Source organism: Aethalodelphis obliquidens, unplaced genomic scaffold, assembly GCF_003676395.1.
Source record: "Aethalodelphis obliquidens isolate GAN/ISIS:26980383/991018 unplaced genomic scaffold, ASM367639v1 scaffold5, whole genome shotgun sequence".
In the NCBI taxonomy this organism is placed as follows: Eukaryota; Metazoa; Chordata; class Mammalia; order Artiodactyla; family Delphinidae; genus Aethalodelphis; species Aethalodelphis obliquidens.
In genome coordinates, this window is record NW_020837949.1 from 37,346,331 (window position 1) to 37,369,592 (window position 23,262).

Sequence of the window (23,262 nt, forward strand, 5' to 3'; positions counted from 1 at the left end):
GTTATTTTTTTTGAATTTTATTTTATTTATTTTTTTATAGAGCAGGTTCTTATTACTCATCCATTTTATACACAACAGTGTATACATGTCAATCGCAATCACCCAATTCATCCCACCACCACCACTACCCCTGCTTCCCCCCTTGGTGTCCATAATTTTGTTCTCTACATCTTTGTCTCAATTTCTGCCCTGCAAACGAGTTCTACTATACCATTTTTCTAGGTTGCACATATATGCATTAATATATATTTGTTTTATCTTTCTGACTTACTTCACTCTGTATGACAGTCTCTAGATCCATCCACATCTCTACAAATGACCCAATTTCGTTCCTTTTTATGGCTGAGTAATATTCCATTGTATATATGTACCATCTGTTGATGGGCATTTAGGTTGCTTCCATGACCTGGCTATTGTAAATAGTGCTGCAATGAATATTGGGGTGCATGTGTCTTTTTGAATTATGGTTTTCTCAGGGTATATGCCCAGTAGTGGGATTGCTGGGTCGTATGGTAGTTCTATTTTTAGTTTTTTAAGGAACTTCCATACTGTTCTCCATAGTGGCTGTATCAATTTACAGTCCCACCAACAGGGCAAGAGGGTTCCCTTTTCTCCACACCCTCTCCAGCATTTGTTGTTTGTAGATTTTCTGATGATGCTCATTCTAACTGGTGTGAAGTGATATCTCATTGTAGTTTTGATGTACATTTCTCTAATAATTAGTGATGTTGAGCAGCTTTTCATGTGCTTCTTGGCCATCTCTATGTCTTCTTTGGAGAAATGTCTATTTAGGTCTTCTGCCCATCTTTGGATTGGGGTGTTGGTTTCTTTAATATGGAGCTGCATGAGCTGTTTATATATTTTGAAGATTAATCCTTTGTCCATTGATTCATTTGCAAATATTTTCTCCCATTCTGAGGGTTGTCTTTTCATTTTGTTTATAGTTTCCTTTGCTCTGCAAAAGCTTTGAAGTTTCATTAGGTCCCATTTGTTAATTTTTGTTTTTATTTCCATTACTCTAGGAGGTGGATCAAAAATGATCTTGTGATTTATGTCAGTGTTCGTCCTGTGTTTTCCTCTAAGAGTTTTATAGTGCCTGGTCTTACATTTAGGTCTCTAATCCATTTTGAGTTTATTTTTGTGTATGAAGTTAGGGAGTGTTCTAATTTCATTCTTTTACATGCAGCTGTCCTGTTTTCCCAACACCACTTATTGAAGAGTCTGTCTTTTCTCCATTGTATATCCTTGCCTCCTTTATCATAGACTAGTTGACCATAGGTGCGTGGGTTTATCTCTGGGCTTTCTATCTTGTTCCATTGATCTATATTTCTGTTTTTGTGCCAGTACCATATTGTCTTGATGACTGTAGCTTTGTAGTATAGTCTGAAGTCAGGGAGCCTGATTCCTCCGACTCTGCTTTTTTCCCTCAAGACTGCGTTGGCTATTCAGGGTCTTTTGTGTCTCCATACAAATTTTAAGATTTTTTTGTTCTAGTTCTGTAAAAAATGCCATTGGTAATTTGATAGGAATTGCACTGAATCTGTAGATTGCTTTGGGTAATATAGTCATTTTCACAATATTGATTCTTCCAATCCAAGAACATGGTATATCTCTCCATCTGTTGGTATCATCTTTAATTTCTTTCATCAATGTCTTATAGTTTTCTGCGTATAGATCTTTTGTCTCCCTAGGTAGGTTTATTCCTAGATATTTTATTCTTTATGTTACAATGGTAAACGGGAGTGTTTCCTTAATTTCTCTTTCAGATTTTTCATCATTAGCATATAGGAATGGAAGAGATTTCTGTGCATTAATTTTGTATCCTGCAAGTTTACCAATTCATTGATTAGCTCTAGTAGTTTTCTGGTGGCATTTTTAGGATTCTCTAGGTATAGTATAATGTCATCTGCAAACAGTGACAGTTTTACTTCTTCTTTTCCAACTTGTATTCCTTTTATTTCTTTTTCTTCTCTGATTGCTGTGGCTAGGACTTCCAACAGTAAGTTGAATAATAGTGGTGAGAGTGGACATCATTGTCTTTTTCCTGATCTTAGAGGAAATGCTTTCAGATTTTCACCATTGAGAATGATGTTTCCTGTGGGTTTGTCGTATAAGACCTTTATTATGTGGAGGTCGGTTTTCTCTATGCCCACTTTCTGGAGAGTTTTTATCATAAATGGGTGTTGAATTTTGTCAAAAACCTTTTCTGCATCTATTGAGATGATCATACGGTTTTTATTCTTCAATTTGTTAATATGGTGTATCACATGGATTGATTTGTATATATTGAAGAGTCCTTGCATCCCAGGGATAAATCCCACTTGATCATGGTGTGTGATCCTTTTAATATGTTGTTGGATTCTGTTTGCTAGTTTTTTGTTGAGGATTTTTGAAGTGATATTATATCACATATAATATTTGCAGAAAATTACAGATCATTAGTGATATTGGTCTGTAATTTTCTTTTTCTGTAGTATGGTTTTCTCGTTTTGGTATCAGGGTGATGGTGGCCTCATAGAATGAGTTTGGGAGTGCTCTTTCCTCTGCAGTTTTTTGGAAGACTTTGAGAAGGATGGGATTAGCTCTTCTCTAAATGTTTGATAGAATTCACCTGTGGAGCCATCTGGTCCTGGACTTTTGTTTGTTGCAAGATTTTTTTTTTTTTGGTGGTACGCGGGCCTTTCACTGTTGTGGCCTGTCCCGTTGCGGAGCACAGCCTCCAGATGCGCAGGCTCAGCGACCACGGCTCATGGGCCTAGCCACTCTGCAGCATGTGGGATCTTCCCAGACTGGGGCACGAACCCGTGTCCCCTGCATCGGCAGGCAGACTCTCAACCACTGCACCAGCAGGGAAGCCCTGTTGCAAGAATTTTAATTACAGTTTCAATATCATTACTTGTGATTGGTCTGTTTATATTTTCTATTTGTTTTTGGTTCAGTCTTGGAAGGTTATACCTTTCTAAGAATTTGTCCATTTCTTCGAGGTTGTCCATTTTATTGGCATAGAGTTGCTTGTAGTAGTGTCTTAGGCTGCTTTTTATTTCTGTGGTGTCTGTTGTAACTTCTCTTTTTTCATTTCTGATTTTATTGATTTGAGTCCTCTCCCTCTTTTTCTTGATGAGTCTGGCTAATGGTTTATCAATTTTGTTTATCTTCTTAAAGAACAAGCTTTTAGTTTTATGGATCTTTGCTACTGTTTTCTTTGTTTCTATTTCATTTATTTTTGCTCAGATCTTTATGCTTTATTTCCTTCTGCTAACTTTGGGTTTTGTTTCTTCTTCTTTCTCTAGTTCCTTTAGGTGTAAGATTGTTTATTTGAGATTTTTCTTGTTTCTTGAGGTAGCCTTGTATTGCTATAAACTTCTCTCTTAGAACTGCTTTAGCTGCATCCCATAGGTTTTGGATCGTAGTTTTTTCATTGTCATTTGTCTCTAGGTATTTTTTTGATTTCCTCTTTTATTTTTTAGTGATCTCTTGGTTATTTAGTAACATATTGTTTAGCCTCCATGTGTTTGTGTTTTTTATGTTTTTTTCCCTGTAATTGATTTCTAATCTCATAGCATTGTGTTCAGAAAAGATGCTTGATATGATTTCAGTTTTCTTAAATTTACTGAGGCTTGATTTGTAACCCAAGATGTGATCTATCCTGGACAAGGTTCTGTGCGAACTTGAGAAGAAAATTTAATCTGCTGTTTTTGGTGGAATATCCTATAAATATCAATTAAATCTCTCTGGTCTATTGTGTTACTTAAAGCTTGTGTTTCCGTATTAATTTTCTGTTTGGTTGATCTGTTTATTGGTGTAAGTGAGGTGTTAAAAGTCCCCCACTATTATTGTGTTACTGTCGATTTCCTCTTTTATAGCTGTTAGCAGTTGCCTTAATATTGAGGTGCTCCTATGTTGGGTGCATATATGTTTATAATTGTTATATCTTCTTCTTGGGTTGATCCCTTGATCATTATGTAGTGTCCTTCCTTGTCTCTTGTAACGTTCTTTATTTTTACGTCTCTGTTATCTGATACGAGTATTGCTACTCCAGCTTTCTTTTGATTTTAATTTGCATGGAATATCTTTTTCCATCCCTTCACTTTCTGTCTGTATGTGTCCCTAGATCTGAAGTGGGTCTCTTGTAGACAGCATATATATGGGTCTTGTTTTTGTATCCATTCAGCAAGCCTGTGTCTTTTTGTTGGAGCATTTAATCCCTTCACGTTTAAGGTAATTATCGATATGTATGTTCCTACTACCATTTTCTTAATTGTTTTGGGTTTGTTTTTGTATGTCGTTTTCTTCCCTTGTGTTTCCCCCTTGGAGAAGTTCCTTTAGCATTTGTTGTAGAGCTGGTTTGGTGATGCTGAGTTGTCTTAGCTTTTGCTTGCCTGTAAAGCTTTTGATTTCTCCATCGAATCTGAGTGAGATCCTTGCCGGGTAGAGTGATCTTGGTTGTAGGTTTTTCCCTTTCATCACTTTAAGTATATCATGCCAGTCCTTCTGGCTTGTAGAGTTTCTACTGAGAAGTCAGCTGTTAACCTTATGGGAATTCCCTTGTATGTTATTTGTCGTTTTTTCCTTCCTGCTCTCAATAATTTTTCTTTGTCCTTAATTTTTGCCAATTTGATTACTGTGTGTCTTGGTATGTTTCTCCTTGGGTTTATCCTGTATGGGACTCTTTGTGCTTCCTGGACTTGGGTGGCTACTTCCTTTCACATGTTAGGGAAGAGACTATAATCTCTTCAAATATTTTCTATGGTCCTTTCTGTCTCTCTTCTCCTTCTGGGACCCCTATTATGAGAATGTTGTTGCGTGTAATGTTGTCCTAGATGTCTCTTATGCTGTCTGCATTTCTTTTCATTCCTTTTTTCTTTATTCTGTTCCATTGCCATGAATTCCACCATTCTGTCTGCCACGTCACTTATCCATTCTTCTGCCTCAGTTATTCTGGTATTAATTCCTTCTAGTGTATTTTTCATTTCAGTTATTGTATTGTTCATCTCTGTTTGTTTTTTCTTTAATTCTTCTAAGTCTTTGTTAAACATTTCTTGCATCTTCTCGATCTTTGCCTCTATACTTTATCCGAGGTCCTGGATCATCTTCACTACCATTATTCTGAATTCTTTTTCTGGAGAGTTGCCTATTTCCACTTCATTTAGTTGTTTTTCTGGGGTTTTATCTTGTTCCTTCATGTGGTGTATAGCCCTCTGCCTTTCATCTTGTCTTTCTGTGAATGTGGTTTTTGTTCCACAGGCTGCAGGATTGTAGTTCTTCTTGCTTCTGCTGTCTGCCCTCTGGTGGATGAGGCTATCTCTGAGGCTTGTGCAAGTTTCCTGATGGGAGGGACTGGTGGTGGGTAGAGCTGGTTGTAGCTCTGGTGGGCAGAGCTCAGTCAAGCTTATGTTATAAGTGGGAGATGAAAGATTTTAAAGTTTGAAACTCAGGTTGATGGAAGACACCCTATGTTAAACTGAAGATTATAGATTTTCTAAGAAGGAATTAGAATTCAGTTTCTGGAAAGACAGCAGAATAGACATCTTGAAAATATTTCCCATGCAGAACTCATTAAAAAGTAAAAATATTAAAAATCTTTAAAAATGCATAGTGACCTTGCAGGAAGGTAAGGGAAATGACCAGAGACCACACATAAGGGGGAATACATTCTAGAGTAGTAAGTACACATTAAAATAATCAGCTGTCTTCTGGACATTTGTCGTTTCCTGGTAACTTAGAGTTTTGGTTTTAATGGCCACATGGGGATCAGGTAGAGAGTTGGGACAGAAATTCTGAATAAATTCAGGATCATGGAAGAGACACATCTTTGGGGAACTGATAAACTAAAACCAGAATCTGTTATGAGAGAAAAATGGTCAAGTCTCTGAGTACAGAGTAAAAGCCCTAATGTGGAATTGAGATTTGAATTCTCTTTCACTGTAACTGAAAAACCCTAAACAGAGATGGTAATTTATAGTGGACAGGGGTTTAGGGCAGCCTCAGGCACCTGGCAGAAGCTATCAGCAGTCCTCCTGGGCACATGCAAAGTTTGATGAACATGATATCACAGTAAAAAATATCATACAAGGAAGTGAGTGCTTTAAACAAGAGTCAGTAACAGCCCTTGGTAGAATCAGACCTTAAAGACTTTAGATATTAGAACTATCAGCTGTTAAATGTAGTTTGTTTAAAGAAGTAAAAAAGGAAACTGAGGGCTTCTCTGGTGGCGCAGTGGTTGAGAGTCCGCCTGCGGATGCAGGGGACACGGGTTCGTGCCCCGCTCCGGGAAGATCCCACATGCCGCAGAGCAGCTGGGTCTGTGAGCCATGGCCACTGAGCCTGCGTGTCCAGAGCCTGTGCTCCACAACGGGAGAGGCCACAACAGTGAGAGGCCCACGTACCACAAAAAAAAAAAAAAAGGAAACTGAAAATATGAGAAAGCAACAAAATATTATTTAAAATGGTCAAGCAAAGTGTGCTTTAATATATTTTTTAAGACGTAAAAATGATATTGTGATTAGGTTAAAAATCCTTATCTTCTATACTATGAATCTAATAAAATTTGCAATGAAATATACATACATACCTATACATATATATATATATATATAAAATAGCTGAAATTTATTTTAATATTAGAGGAGGAAAAGTGGAGTGGGGTTACAGATGAAACAAGATTGGCCATGAGTTCATAATGTTGAATCTAGATGATGGATAACATGGTAGTTCATTGTTTTATTCCATCTAGTTTTTAAAAAACAGGTTTATACCCATTCTGAGTGACTTAATGATTTTTATTGAATTTGTAGCACTGTACAGTCATCACCTTTTAGAAAGTTTCCAAGATCCCTCATGCCTGTTTGAAGTTAATTCTTGCTTCCACCTTGCCTTAGGCAGCCACTGATCTGCTTTATAGATTTGCCTTTTCTGGACATTTCCTGTGAATAGAACCAAACTATATGTGGTCTTTTTGTCCGGCTTCTTTTACTTACCATAATGTGTTTTGAGGTTTATCTATGTTGTACCATATATCAATAGTTGGTATAATTTTATTGCTGAATAGTATTCCATTGTATGGATATATCACATTTTGTTTATCTGTTCACCAGTCGATGAACATTTAGGTTGTTTCTACAGTTTCATTATTGTGAATAATGCTGCTGTGGACATTTGTGTACAGGTTCTGTATAAACATGTTTTCATTTCTCTTGGGCAGATACCTAGGAGTGGAATTGCTAAGTTGTATGGTACATTTATGTTTAATTTTTAAAGAAATTGCCAAACTAACACTGGGGTAGGAGAAAGTGTGCTGATTAGCACTGCCTGCACTCTCATTCTACCTCTTTGTTGCTGAGTCAGGGGAAGTGAAGGGACCCTGCCCAGTCTCACTGCTGCTGGGTGAGGCTGGAAGTCTAGGTCCCTGCTCAGCCCACTGACACGACGGTGTTGGGCCAGTTTTTCCTTTGGTGTTTGGCTGGATTAGGACAGGTATTATAAAAAATGGGTTTTTTTGTTGCACTTGGCCATCCTTTTCCAGTCTTTTGGGTAAAAAATAGGCTCTTCTTCAGGATTTTTGTCCTGACTATTGGTGGTTCCTGGTTGCAGGCTTCTCCAGCACCTCATCTAGGATGCACGGGAAGCAAAAGGAAAACCCAGGGAACTCACCACCGTGTCACTCCTCAAGTCCTAAGGTCCCTAGCCTCCAGTATATCTTCTTTACATCTTTCAGAGTCTTCCTGTGTTTGTTAATTACTTCTGGGATGTTTTAGTTGTGAGAGAGAGCTAGTGATGAATGGAGGTACACCATTTTGGTCCTAGGCTGTATTTTTTCCTTTCCTAGTAGTCCAATGTGACTGAGTTCTGGCCAGTGAAAAAAGACCATAAAAATGAGGTGCCATTTCCAGGCCTGACCCATAAAAGCCTTCTTTGTAATCCATGCTCTCTCTTCTGTCTGCTGGCTGAATGCAGAGGATCCAGTTGAGGACTTGGAGGCCACAGGAGATGGTGGATCTACAAGACAGAAAGAACCTGGGTTTCCCAATGACTGGGTGTAGTACTGGGTGTATTGTACTACACCCAATAGTGGGTGTAGTAAATCCACTCACTATTGTATTATAGACTGAGCTTTGGAGATTCTTTTTATAGGCAGTTAGCCTAGTTTGACTATACAACAAGACTTAATACTGTACCTTTTCCTGTCTTTTTTTTCTTTATCTTACACTTCCTTTAAGGGTAAACTCAAGTCCTATCTTCTTTACACAACTTTCCCTAATTCCATCATTCACTTATTTGAAATCCTACAGGCCTGTAAATTTAACTTATGATTATAAATTCTTTTTTATTGTCATCTAGTCATCTTAACTATGGGTTAATACTAATTACTTTGTAAGCTTCTAAAAGAAAGGGACCATATTTCTCTCACCTACCTGTTCAAGGGGATGGTGAATAACTGCATATTAAATTTGTTCTTTGAAGCATTAAAGTGCCTGAATAATTAAACCCTATAGCAATATGATAAAATGAAATTATCATCATTAAAATTTTTTTCCTTTAAATTTGAGGGTGTTTCTGCACTTTGCACCTGAAAAACTTTTTAGCTCCCTGATGAATCCATCATATTCTTTATAGCAGAAATTTTCAAACCTTTTTGCCCATGACTCATATTATAGGTTTTCATTGTACACACAGACACACGACTGAAACAAAAGTTTCATGTAACAGTGCTTAAACTGTAATTACCATCATTATGTGCAATGCCCTCTGATATTTTCTATTCTGGTCACAACCCATTAAATTGATTCTACGACTCACTCACTGGTCATGACCTGTAATATGAAAAATGCTGCTTTATTGCTGGAGGGAGGATTGAAAGGGTGAAGCTGCTCAAATTGAGCTATAACTAAGGGAGTGGAGCATGTTAGCTGTTGATTCTGAAATTTTAAATGTGCACTTGTCATAACGGCTTCAAGCAGTAAATGCAACACAAAGGATAAGGAGGCGCATGGTCTGAGAAAGCTCTTTTGCAGTTAGTGTGGTTCTTGGGCCTTTTTTATTAACACTACCTGTGTACCCGAGCCCTATTTCAGATCTATGAAATTAGAATCACTGCTAGGATCTTGGAATCTGCATTGTGACAAGCCTGTAAATGCTCAAGTTTGAGAACTGGTTTTTTACAGAGAGCCCCAGCTCTTGGGTATGACAGATTGTTGGGGGATTTGCCAAAATGCGAACAACTTTTGCTTGAAAAATCCTGATTGCCTTGGTTTGTTAAGCTTTTGAATTCTAACTCTTAGTATTTTTTAAAAATATATTTTTTATTCCCCATCCTTTTGTCTATTGAATTATTTACCATATATCTGTGCTAGTTTTAGCTTATTTTCTTGTTTCTAATCTCAATTAGAATCTCAATCTCAATAAAACAATACCAGTTGTTTTATCAATTTATATTATTTTCATTGTAGATTTTCTTACTAGTTTATAAACTTTGTTTTTATTTCCTCTTCCTAATTTTACTTTTATATTATCTTTCTACTTTATTAAAACTTTAAAATGTGTGTTCTGCACTTTGTAGCTTTAAGAATGTTTTTTAATTTTTTAAGATATTTTAAGAATGTTAATTTTTTTTGCTTTATTTAGTTTACTTGTTTTACCAGCTAATTTTCTTCCTCCCTCCCTCCTTTCCTTCCTTCCTTCCTTCCTCTCTTTCTTTTTTACAATATAAACCATCTTTTATTTCTGTAGTTTTTAAAATGACCGATAGGAAGCACAGAGTGTCAGCTGAGAGAATGGCACATTCACTTAGGGTGGGAGACTTGTAGATTTTTACAGTAATAGCTTCTCAATGAATCATAAGTCCCTCATTGATTTGTATAGTTCCCCCCACATTGACTCTGCCCATGTGACTTGCTTTAACCATGGGGCATCAGCAGATGTTATTCAAGTGGAAACATGGTGAGCACTTGTGAACTGGGAACATGCAAGAAACTCAGGCTGTCCTGCTAGAGGGCACATTGAAGGACAAATGAGATATTCTGGCCAACAATCCCCAGGTAAATACCTGACATATGACTAGGGCCATCTAGGACTTCCAGCCCCATTTGAGCCCCATATGGTTACAACCACATGAGTGACCACAGGAGAAAGCAGCAGAGGATTTGCCCCCACTGAGTGGAGCCCAAATTGCAGCATCATGATCAAATAAATGGTTATTCTTTTAAGGCACAGTTTTGGAATGGTTTGTCGTGCAGCAATAGGTGACTGAAACTAAAATTGGTATTATTAGTGAGGTGATGCCATAACAAAATCCTAAAATATGTTGCATTGGTTTTGGGACTGGGTTGCAGTTAAGGTCTAGAAAAACGGTAAAGGGATTGTTGGCAGAGGCTGGAAAACTGACAAACAACTGTTAATGGAATTTGGAGAGGTGGTGAGGAAACTGTTATTGGAGATTGGAATGATGATGATGCATTTTTATGGTTCTGAAACAATTTTAAAAACTGTCACTTACAGGAATTTAGAATACAGAAGATGTATGTACTGAATTTGCGGATCTGGCTTAAGGATCCAGGCAGAATGTTGAAATTGTCAACTGGCTTCTGGTAGCTTTGTATAAGGTACGGGAAGAGAGAAATGAACTTAAAGCAGAAATTAGAGGAAATACAGGGTGTCCAGGAATTTCTGTATTGGAAAATAAAACCGTTTCTTTAGTAGTCTCTGGTAGGCAAAAGTAAAAAGTGGCCTGGAGTAAATATCAAGTACTCTTTATTAAGATCTTAGAAAGATTTAAGGTAGATCCTTTTATCTAGATGAAAGAGATGATAAGATGATAAGAATCTTAAGGATTTTGTGCCCTAACAACCTAACACTTCCAAATTAGAGCAAGATCTAGTTTGAAAGATTTATGGATATAGTTTTAGGGGGAATAGAATGAACCTCAGTTAGATGCATAGGAAGTCTACAAAATTTTAAGAGATTAGAATTGGCTTATACTAAAAGGGATGGTCAGTTTAAAAAGAGGCCTCTTGGCCTCAATTTACTATGAATAGGAGCATTTCTGTTTAAAAAGAACCCCAAAGCCCAGACGGCAGAGCAAAGAGCCATGGAGAAGAATAGATTAGGAAACCATTCCAGATAACAGAAATGGGCCCTAATTAAAAGAATATTCCTGTCCCTGTGTTAGGAGGCTCTGACAACATCTGCTGCTGGATTTTAGACCTGTACGGATAAATGACTTCTGTGTTTCTCCTATTCCCTTTTAAAATCTATTGTAGTTATCCTGTCCCCTGTCTTTCCATTGTATGTTGGATATTTGGGGGACAGACAGTTTTTTCTTTTTGCTTCGTAAACTTCTGATTCAAGATGAGCTGCATTCAAGTTGTACCCTCATCCATACTTGGAGCTGATGCATATTATGAGGTAATAAAATTTGATCCTTTTGCAAAAGTCAGAGGAGATGTTGGAAATCCTGGGAAGGGTTGCATGTGTTTGCGTGTGGGAGGGATATGATTCATTGGGTCCAGATGGCAGAACTTTGATAGATTGTTACATTAACATCCCCTCCCCTCCCCCCAACTCCTATAAGCCATGCCTCTTGGTTCTCAAGCTCTTTTGTAGAGTCCTACCCTGACTCTTGGCTTGGCCATATGACTTCCTTTGGCCAGTGGAATTATAGCGAACATGTCTACAGAGGTTTGTTAGATGCTTACACATCTGGGATCACTGCTATCTCTATGATTGCAGTTGCCTGAATGATCTGAGGTCACACTAGCTTACTAACCACCTGGTTAGTCATTTAGCATGGCCTAAATGCAGAGGATCAAGAGCAAACAGCTGATTACTGTTTTAAGTTTTGAAGTAGTTTGTTTTATAGCAGTAGATGAGTAATATAAGGATTGTATGCTTTTGTCCCTTTTATCTGCCACAATGCTTTTTGATTCCTTTCAATAGATTGTTTTCTTCACAGTCCATCCCTTGAATTCTAATAGCTTCGATTTATGTAATTCAGAGGTCCCATGGACCAAAATTTCTCTTTATACCCACTTGTACTGCTAGAATGGGGGCTTTTTTTTTTTCATATGATGCAGTATCAGGTTCAGCAATGAAGAGCTGAAGGATTTAAAATCCATGGTCTCATTTTCACAGATTTGTTTATAGATATTGTACACGTGAAGTGAATAGATTGCTGTGCACTGCACCTACTTGGGAGTTTGGCCTCTTTGGAGTTATGTACACCTGGGGAAATCATCCCAACAGCCTCCTAAAAACCTTTTTTTATTTGTTGAACCAAATTCTTTCTGTTGCTACACATCTTACTATGAACTTCTTTTTGGGTCAGGAGGGCACATCAGAGGGAAATGTGGTTTCTTCTGGGCAATGGAGAAGGATGTACTAGTGAATAAGAAGGCCTTATTCAGTTTTATGAGGACGTTAAAGATTCATCAGTATATAGATGTATCTTGGTGTCAGTACATAGATGTATATATGTAGCTGGCTTAGATTACATATAGTAATCTGTCTTCTTGTTACTATGTAGAAATGTTTATTTATATCAATTTAATATTTCATTAATTATACATCATCTATCTCATTTTGTGATTAATTAGAACTATTAATTTGAATAGCTGTCTCAGTATGTTTTATTAGCAGGGAAACACCATACACATATTTAATGGTAGTGTTTTGTAGTAATTGCATTATTGCATTGAACCAGAAAGTTTGCAGATTGTAACCTTGCAGTCTAGTTACAGTGATGTGAATAAAGCGGTTGCTTAAACACTAAGGAACTTAAGAAGAAAGCAAACTTCAAAAATATTTGTAATAAAAAGATATAAGAATCAGATGCTTGGGGCTTCCCTGGTGGCGCAGTGGTTAAGAATCTGCCTGCCAATGCAGAGGACACGGGTTCAACCCTGGTCCAGGAAGATCCCACATGCTGCGGAGCAACTAAGCCCGTGCACCACAACTACTGAGCCTGCGCTCTACCCATGAACCACAACTACTGAGCCCGCATGCTACAAATACTGAAGCCCGTGCACCTAGAGCCCATGCTCCACAACAAGAGAAGCCACCGCAATGAGAAGCCTGTGCACCACAACGAAGAGTAGCCCCCGCTTGCTGCAACTAGAGAAAGCCCGTGTGCAGCAATGAAGACCCAATGCAGCCAAAAATAAATAAATAAATAAAATTGTGAAAAAGTATAAATAAAATAAGATACTCCTCTATTTAAAAAAAAAGAATCAGATGCTTTTTTTCCCTTAAAAAGTTAATTGCTTCATTCTCTCTAAAGCACTGCATTTTGATTGAAGAAAACTTGGACAACATAGAAAAATACACAAATAAAAATAATTTACATCACCTTCCAGAATTAATTACTTTAAGATGTTATTGTGTAATACTAATAGTTAAAAAGTACTGAGTGATCAGTGTGTTTTAGGCATTATAGTTTAGTATTCAGTTTAAATATAATAGTTTGTTTAATATCCCCGGAAATCCTATGATGAAGGTACTATTACTAATCCATTTTACAGATGAAGAAACAGGAGCAGAGAGATTAATCTGTTGAAGATTACACAGATTTAAGCCCAGAGTTTTGACTAAAAGTTTGCATTTCTAAACCATTATAAGTTCTTCTCATACCTTTCTGCAGTTTTCCTTCCTCCTTCCCTCCCTCCTTCTCTCCCTTCCTCCCTTCCCTTTCTAAGCTGGATCACACCAATTTGTTTTTTTCCATTTATCACATTTTCATCTAATTTATTTTGCCAGACATATCCAAATATCCTTAAATATTTCTCTGCAGTGTGATTTTTAATGGCTTCTGGTATCCACATATAATATGGTTTAACCATTACTATTTTAATCAGTTTTCTATTATTGGTATTTAAGTTGGCTCAGTTATTCACCTATCATAAATAATATGAGCATCCTTGTACATATTTTTGATTATTTCCTTAGGATAAGTTTCTAAATATGACATTTCCAGGCCTAAGGATAAGACCACTTTAGATACATTTTGGCAAATTACCTTTCAGATAGTTTGTAAAGATTTTTATTTGTACAAGCAATATATGAGAGTGCCTGTAAAACTTTGATGTGTCCCTATATATACATAGAAAATATAATCTAAAGAATGAAAAATTAGCAACTCATTATTCTTCCAAGTTAAATTAAAATGGTATATGTCCATTTAAAAATTTTATTAATACAGCTTTAAAGGCTTTTTAAAAAAAAGTTAAGAAATTTAGTATCTACAGAAATACAAATTATTTTTCAGTGAATAAAACTTCATGCAGAAATATCAAAAGGATGAGAAAATATTCACCTCAATTTAAAGTGAATATTTTTTAAAAGGCTCTTAAATCTCTGACTAAAATGTGATTCGAATCATATTTGGATTTTCAAGGGTGAGGAATCCCATTGCCTAGCACAATGCCTAGCAGAATTGGAATTCAGGAGTTTTTCAGCAATGAAGGAATGAATGAGTAAAAGAAAGTGTGAATTAATTTTTATAACTTCACTTCCTTAACAAAGGCGTCCTTTGTTGTCTTTTAAGTTGGGCATATAAAAATATATCTCTGTTCCAGCTCATGTGAAACCTGTCCAAAGTCTACATGTGTGAGCAGAGAGAGGCTGCCAGGATTATCTGGTCAAGGAGGAGTGACTAGTCTAGGCCAGAGCTCTAAAGTGATTCTGTGAAGCGGGAAGGTTTCTAATGGGGACTTCCTGGTATTGCCACATGCTCCTGTGGGGGCCTGTGGAAGCTGGTGCAAGTGTGAGGAGCCCATTATTCTAAACTTATTAATAAAGTGTCATATGTAACTAGGACTGAATAAGTATACATTTCCTGAGATGCTTTATGATATGAATTTCTTCCCTTTAGCACTCAAGTGTAACTGAGTATGTGTGTGTGAGTCTAGGTTTTAATCACCTTGCCAGGTTAAGGGCCCTGAGGTCAAAAGTTTGAATAATTTTTGAATTAGATGGATGGTCATTGTAGGGGGTCAAGTATTCAGGGCTATGGGTAATAAGTACCCTTTACCTGGAAAGAATGCTCCACTTCCAACTTAAAGCTTCATACAGACTTGGGTACGGTATAGTCCATTTTATTATGCATACCTTGTAAGACAAGTCTGAGAACTCTAGAAGCCATGCAAACAATAAGACACCTGAATAGCAAGAGAAGGAAGATGACATTTTACACAATTTTATGCATGTTTTTTCAAAAGTATGGCATGTAATAATAATAATTGTTCTGTAATCAGAATATACTTATTTTACATGTACCTCATTGCTTGCTGGCTAGTGCTACAATGTTAGAAAGTTTACAATGAAGTATTATTTCAGTTTCTTCTCTTACTTTAACAGTCCCGCTCTGCCGCACCTCACCCCACCAATCAGTTCTCTGAAATAATGGTTCTTCCAAAGAAGTCTGGGGGCTGCTGTTGGTTCCTGTGGCTGCCACTGGGGACTGTCTTATTGAAAAGCACAAAATACTATTTAAACATTTTAGATTGAATATAGTCAGGGCGGGTAGTGCTCGTTATAGGTCTGAAAAGATTGACAGTACTGCTCCCAAAGATGTGAGGTTAAAACCGGGCTTTATTGGTAGACTATAGGTAGTGAATTGTGGCTGTGGACTTCTTTTGTTTTAATTAAAAAGTGAATGAGAGAATAAATGAATAAGAAATTTGTAGAAAAAATCGAAACCATAATAATATCATTTATTATTTGGCTGTGGCTAAATCTTACAAGGTGAAAAATCTATCATGTCTCCGTTTAATTCTCTAGGGGAGTTATATTTTCCTAAATCAAGACATATATTTTCCCCAAACTGTCATATGATTTGAACTTAGACACAAGCTGAGAATTTAGGATACCTTGACAATAATATTTGTTTTTAGGAGAAATAAAAATCAGATTGATCAGAGAGAATGTTAAAGCTCAACTCCTGTGTTATATTTGTTTCAAAAGCAGGTTTGATATCTGCCATTTCAAGGTTTAACATAATTTATTAACATCTGTTGAAATCTGCTGACTTATATTGTCTTTCTTAGAGTGAATGATATAGTACTTAGGTCAGAGCAAAGCATATAACCTCTTTTTAATGTAACTTAAAGTTTTTCCAAAAAAAAGATAGAAAAAGAAAATTATAATCTCATCAACCAGAGCTAATTTAAGATTTTTTTTTACTATATACCTTTATTTATATATGTATGTATGTTTTAAAAATGAAACTTAAAAACATAATGGGTATAATGTTTTGGGTTTTTAAAAAATTTTTATTTATTTTTCACTGCGTTGGGTATTCGTTGCTGCACACAGGCTTTCTCTAGTTGCAGCGAGCAAGGGCTACTCTTCATTGTGGTGCACGGGCTTCTCATTGCAGTGGCTTCTCTTGCTGTGGAGCATGGGCTCTAGGCACACAGGCTTCAGTAGTTGTGGCTTGTGGGCTCCAGAGTGTAAGCTCAGTAGTTGTGGCGCACGGGCTTAGTTGCTCCGCGGCCTGTGGGATCTTCCCAGACCAGGGCTCGAACCCGTGTCCCCTGCATTGGCAGGCGTATTCTTAACCACTGCGCCACCAGGGAAGCCCAGGCATCATGGTTTTCTAGAAGATATTTTTCAATAGTTATGCACATTGAAATTTCATCTGGATTACTTCCTAGAGGCAGAACAATTGAGATCCAAAATAGAAGTATGCTTACTTTATTTGCTTAGCTGAAATGAAACAATGCACCAAGAATTTAGTAGTCGGGGGGTGATGGTGGTAAAAATTTCAGCCTGAGGACTTCCAGTTTAGTTCAGGCGTACCTCAGACATATTGCAAGTTTGGTTCCAGACCACCGCAATAAAGTGAATAGCACAATAAAGCAAGTCACATGACTTTTTTTGTTGTTGTTCGTTTCCCAGTGCATTTAAAAGTTATGTTTACATTATTCTGTAGTCTATTAAGTGCAATAGCATTATGTCTAAAAATAACAATGAACATATCTTAATTAAGCAATACTTTATTGCTAAAAATTGCTAACCAGCTTTTGAGCTTTTAGTGAGTCATAGTCTTTTTGCTGGTGTAGGGTTGTGCCTCGTTGTTGCTGCTGATTTATCAGGGTTGTGGTTGCTGAAAGTTGGGGTGGCTCTAGCAATTTCTTTTTTTTTTTTTCCCACAGCATGTATGTTTCTTTATCAATAGTAGAAATAGTAGACAAAAAAGAAAGTTGAAAGTTGAAATTCCTCCTTGATCCATGGGATACAGAATGGATGTTGTGTTAGCAGGCATGAAAACAACATTAGTCTTATACATCCATCAGAGTTCTTCGATGACCAAATGCATTGTCAATAAGCAGTAATATTTTGAAAGGAATATTTTTTCTGAGCAGTAGGTCTCCACAGACCTTAAAATATTCAGTAAACCAGGCTTCCCTGGTGGCGCCGTGGTTGAGAGTGCCTGCCAATGCAGGGGACACGGGTTCATGCCCTGGTCTGGGAAGATCCCACATGCCGCGGAGCGGCTGGGCCCGTGAGCCATGGCCACTGAGCCTGCGCGTCTGGAGCCTGTGCTCCACAACAGGAGAGGCCACAACAGTGAGAGGCCCACATACCGCAAAAAAAAAAAAAAAATTCAGTAAACCATGTTGTAAAGAGATGTGCTGTAATTCAGACTTTGTTGTTCCATTTACAGAGCACAGGCAGAGTAGATTTAGCATAATTCTTAAAGGCCCTGTGATTTTCAGAATGGTAATTGAGCACTGGCTTCAGCTTAAAGTTACCAGCTGCATTAGCCCCTAACAAGAGACTCACCCTGTCCTTTGAAGTTTTGAAGCCAGGCATGGACTTCTCTCTAGCTATGAAAGTTCTGGATGGCATCTTCTAGTATAAGGCTCTTTCATCTGCATTGAAAATCTGTTGTTTAGTGTAGCCACCTTCATAAATTATCTTAGCTAGATCTTCTAGATAATTTGTGCGGCTTCTACATCAGCACTTGCTGCTTCACTTTGCACTTTGATGTTATGGAGATGGCTTCCTTCCTTAAACTTCATGAACCAACCTCCGCTAGCTTCAAACTTTTCTTCTGCAGCTTCTTCACCTCTCTCAGCCTTCACAGAATTGAAGAGAGTTAGGACCTTGCTCTGGATTTGGCTTTGGCTGAAGGGAATGTTGTGGCTGGTTTGATCTTCTCTCTAGACCACTAAAACTTCCTCCATATCAGCAATAAGGCTGTTTCGCTTTCTTATCATTTGTGTGTTCACTAGAGTAGCACTTTTGCTTTCTATCAATAACTTTTCCTTTGCAGTCACAATTTGGCTAACTGACCTAAGTGGCCTAGCTTTCAGCTTTTCTTGGCTTTCCACGTCCTTTAGTCACTAAGCTTAATCATTGTGAAACAGGAGGGAAGGGGGCAGGGCACAACCTTTAAAAGAATGACATAGCCCGAAGACACGATGTAAACTGATTAGAACCAAATAGATCCAAGATGGTGGAAGATTTGACTTCCAGTGGACCTTGAATCTCATTATATGCTCATTGTAATACATTAGCATATGCTAAATGCACACACCCACCAGCTCCATAACAGTTATGAGGCTGACCATCAAAGATCAAAAAGTGTGCAGTGGCCCAATCCTGGAAATCTCTGCCCCTTCCCCAAAATAACTGGAATACTTCTCCCACTCATTAGCCTATGAAATTACCTACCCCTATAAAAACTGACAACCCCATACCCTGGTGCCTCTCTCGCCTTCTGTGATGGCCCACACTCTGTCTATGGAGTGTGTTTCTCTCTAAATAAATCCACTTTTTACCTATCACTTTGTCTCTCACTGAATTGTTTCTGCCATGAGACATCAAGAACCTGAACTTCAGTAAGTCCTGAGACCAGGTGTGTGATCTCAGTTAAAAGAATGTGGGTTCAAGTCCCAATCTGAGTTTCATGGTTTTAATTTCTAGCTTTTGATTTAAAGTGAGATACCTATAACTCTTCCTTTCACTTGAACACTTATTGTAGGGGTATTGACTGACCTAATTTCAATATTGTTGTGTCTCAGGGAATGGGAAGGCCGGAGTGGGGGGAATGACCAGTCGGTGGAGCAGTCAGAACACACACAACATTTATCGATTAAATTTGCTGTTTTATATGGACACAGTTTGTGGTGCCCCAAAACAATTATAATAACAACATCAAAGATTACTGACCACAGGCCACCATAACAAGTATCATAAATGAAAAATTTGAAATATTGCTAGGATTACCAAAATGTGACACAGAGACACGAAGTGAGTATATATTGTTGGAAAAATAGAGCTGATAGACCCTTGATGCAGGGTAGAAACAAACCTTCAATTTGTAAAAACAAAATATCTGTGAAGCACAATAAAGTGAAGAGCAATAAAAAAAGGTATGCCAGTTTTTGAAAGGAAAAACATTCAGGGCAATAAGCAAAGGCTTAATCTTATCTTGAATCTTATGGAAAGGATGTTGTACTTGATTTTGTTTCCCTTTGTCCTGTTGTTGCTGTAGTCATCATTATCATCTTATTTGTTGACTGGTATCATGCACTGTTAAGAATGTTTCCTGGATCCTCTGATTTAATTCTCATATGAGAACCCTATGAGGTGGGTGGTACTGCAATCCCCACTTTATAGATGTGGAAATCAGGTTTAGAAACGTTAAATAGTTTGTTTCAGGTAATCTGGCTAGTAAGCAAGTGGAGCCCAGTTTTGAACATAGTTTTCTGTCTTTAGAGCAAGGGCTATCCAAAAGACTTATCTAAGTTGTTTGATTTTTTTTTTCTTTTCTTTTTTTCAGTTATACATAAACGTGTCTATTTTTTTCAAATTCTTTTCCCATTTAGGTTGTTACAGAACATTGAGCAGCGTTCCCTGTGCTATTTAGTAGGTCCTTGTTGGTTATCTATTTTAAATACAACAGTGTGTACAAGTCCAAAAGACTTATCTAAGCTGTTTGATTTTTAATCCTAGTGCTCCACAGTAGAAGCTAAGGAATTGATTGTGTAAGAATGTAAATCACTGAAGTAAAGAAGGGCAGAGCTGCTTTTGGGTTTATTTTCTTCTTTATTGGTAATCCCAATGACTAGCAGTGTTTTCCCCCTTGCTGCTGGAAATCTCTTTGACTGCAAGCAGGAACATCTGACACAGTCACACATTTTGAGATACAGGTAGAAACTCCTAGATTGGACAGGTTGTGGAGGAAAGGGAACCCTCCTACCTTGTTGGTGGGAACGTAAATTGGTGCAGCCACCATGGAAAACAGTATGGAGGTTCCTTAAAAGATTAAAAATAGAGTTGCTGAGTTGCTGTGTGATCCAGCACTCCCACTGCTGGGCAGATATTTGGAGAAAACTCTAATTCGAAAAGATACATGCACCCCAATGTTTATAGTAGCACTATTTACAATAGCCAAGACATGGAAGCAACCTAAATGTCCATCAACAGATGAATGGATAAAGAAGATGTGAGATATATATATATATATATATATATATACACACACAGACGTGCATGTGCGTGTGCGCACACATACACACAAAGAAATATTAGTCATAAAAAATGAAATAATGTCATTTGCAGCAACATGGATGGACCTAGAGATTATCATACTAAGTGAAGTAAGTCAGAAAGAGAAAGACAAATATCATATAATATCACGTATGTGGACTCTAAAATATGATACAAATGAACTTATATACAAAACAGAAACAGACTTACAGACAGAGAAAACAAACTTATGGTTACCAAAGGGGAAGGGGCGGGGAGGGATAAATTAGGAGTTTGGGATTAGCAGATACAAACTACTACATGCAAAATAGATAAACAATAAGGTCCTACTGTATAGCACAGGGAACTATATTCAGTAAGAATACATTCAATTATATATATATGGAAAATAATCTGAAAAAAATATATAACTGACTCAATTTGCCATATACCAGAAACTAACACAACATTGTAAATCAACTATACTTCAATTAAAACAAAAAAAGAAACTCCTAGATTAAATATTCTCTGAGGTTTCTTCAGAAAAATTGTTATTTTCAGTTGGTTATAATTTTGACGTAATCTCTGGGAATCTAGGATTTAAAATATTAACAACATGACAAGAAAATATGGACTCTTTGGTTACATTGGGTTTCCAAAGTTTATGACTTTTAATTTAGATTTCATGTGTATACCTTTGGTTTGAAAAGATTGCTTTCTCTGTCTGAAGCAAACTGCCCTTCCACAGGGAAAAACAAGTTGTAAAATTTCCAAGAAATAACATGGTTTACTTCTAAAATTGCATCATCCAAATGAAGTTTTCTTCATTTCTTATATAAAATTTTCATTTTGAAGTTAGTGCATTATTTTTCTTCTGAAAAGTTGTTTTAGAAAACTCAGGAAGTAAAGTGTACTTATTTTTTTAAAAAATTTTAATTGAAGTACAAACAACTATGATTTTTATAGTGCTATAGGAACAGTTTCCCAATTACAGAAAGTTTCTCTTTATGAAAAGTGTTATTCATATTCATAAGTGTTATTTACATTTATAAATGAATTGTAAAGAAAATTTTATTGTTTTGATTAGCATTATCTTATTATGGCTACTAATAAAGCACTGTCCAACTTTATTCCTAATGCTTAAATTGCCTACTTGATGCAACACAAAAAATTTCTTACTGAACTTACTCATCCAGAGTATATTTTCTTGGAAGATGTATACATTGTTTATTTTTTAAAAATTAATTAATTAATTAATTTTTGGCTGCGTTGGGTCTTTGTTGCTGCACGTGGGCTTTCTCTAGTTGCGGTGAGCAGGGATTACTCTTCATTGTGGTGTGCGGGCTTCTCATTGCAGTGGCTTCTTTGTTGCAGAGCACGGACTCCAGAGCACAGGCTCAGTAGTTGTGGTGCACGGGCTTAGTTGCTCTGAGGCATGTGGGATCTTCTCAGACCAGGGCTCGAACCTGTGTTCTCTGCATTGGCAGGCAGATTCTTAACCACTGTGCCACCAGGGAAGTCCAAGAGATGTATACATTGTTTAGATAACGTACATTGCTTGGGAAACATCTTAGTTAAATATGCTTTCAAACACCTTTAATCTTTTAAACTTCAAAGCATAGAAATACTATTTTCCAACCACTGTTCTGGGATTGGGCATACAAAAATGAATAAAGTATGGTTCCTGCAACTGAGAAACTTACAGTGAAAGAGTCATATGTATAGGCCGATACCTGTAATAAGGATTTAAGAGCTATCCCTGAAGTTTACCTAAATTGCTAAGGGAGCACAGGTGGGGGAATGATTAATTTAGCCTTGTGGAGGAGAGGAAAGGTAAAAGAAAACTATTGTTTCCTTTGTAAAAATCAAACAAGGTCTTCCAGGTGTTGACTAATGATTCTAATATTTTACTTCTTGAAATTAGACGTGCTTCATTCTGGGTTTTTTTTCCCCTACATAAATCTTTTCTTTACAATGCATTACCTTTTGGTTCTAACAATTAACATTAGAAAAGTTGGTAGATGATTGATTCTGTAAGGGAAAGATGAATGCAAGTGTCAAGATTTGAGTCTATAGGGATTATTCGGTCCCTAACCATGGAGCACCAGGATGTAATTTCCTAATTTCTGCAAGGGAACTTCAAGTTTTGTTGTGTTTTGTTTTAAGGCTTCACAGAGAAGTCACCATCATCTGAGCTGGGCTTTGAAAGATAAACAGAATTTTTCCAAGTAGGGAAAAGGCATTCTGGGAAGAGGGAAAGTCTGGTAATAGGTGACTCGGAGAGAGAAGTTGAGAAGGACTCAAGAGTTTTCTAGTATGGGGGATAAGGTGAGTGGTGATACTGTTAACTAAGGAGGAAAGTATAGAAGTATATTTTGGGGCTAGGATGGAATATGGTCTCTGTTTTGGGCATGTTGATTTGGGGAGTCTTTGGAAATTTCATTAATTGATTTTTAAAAAATTCTTTCCACTAAAATTTATTAACATCCTTACTTGCCCACGTATCAAGAACACAGACATAAGAAATAATCTATTCTCAAAATGCTTATGGACTCTTGGAGAGAGAGAGAATCCAATAATTATAATATGTGCTTAAAACTGCTATGATAGCAGCAGTCACAGGTTTTGATGGGGAACTTGGGAGTTTTGATCACCTAATGGAGACTGAAGATGGGAATGGGGAGGAGAGATAAGGAGTGATAGGAAAGAATTCCTATGAGATTGCTATGATAGCAGCAGTCACAGGTTTTGATGGGGAACTTGGGAGTTTTGATCACCTAATGGAGACTGAAG

At 37.2% G+C, this 23,262-nt stretch overlaps 1 protein-coding gene across 3 annotated transcripts in view; it reads left to right on the forward strand.

The window, feature by feature from the left end:
• IMMP2L (inner mitochondrial membrane peptidase subunit 2) overlaps positions 1-23,262 on the forward strand; it is a 902,508-nt gene that overhangs the window by 55,329 nt on the left and 823,917 nt on the right. The gene's annotated exons all lie outside the window — the stretch shown is intronic.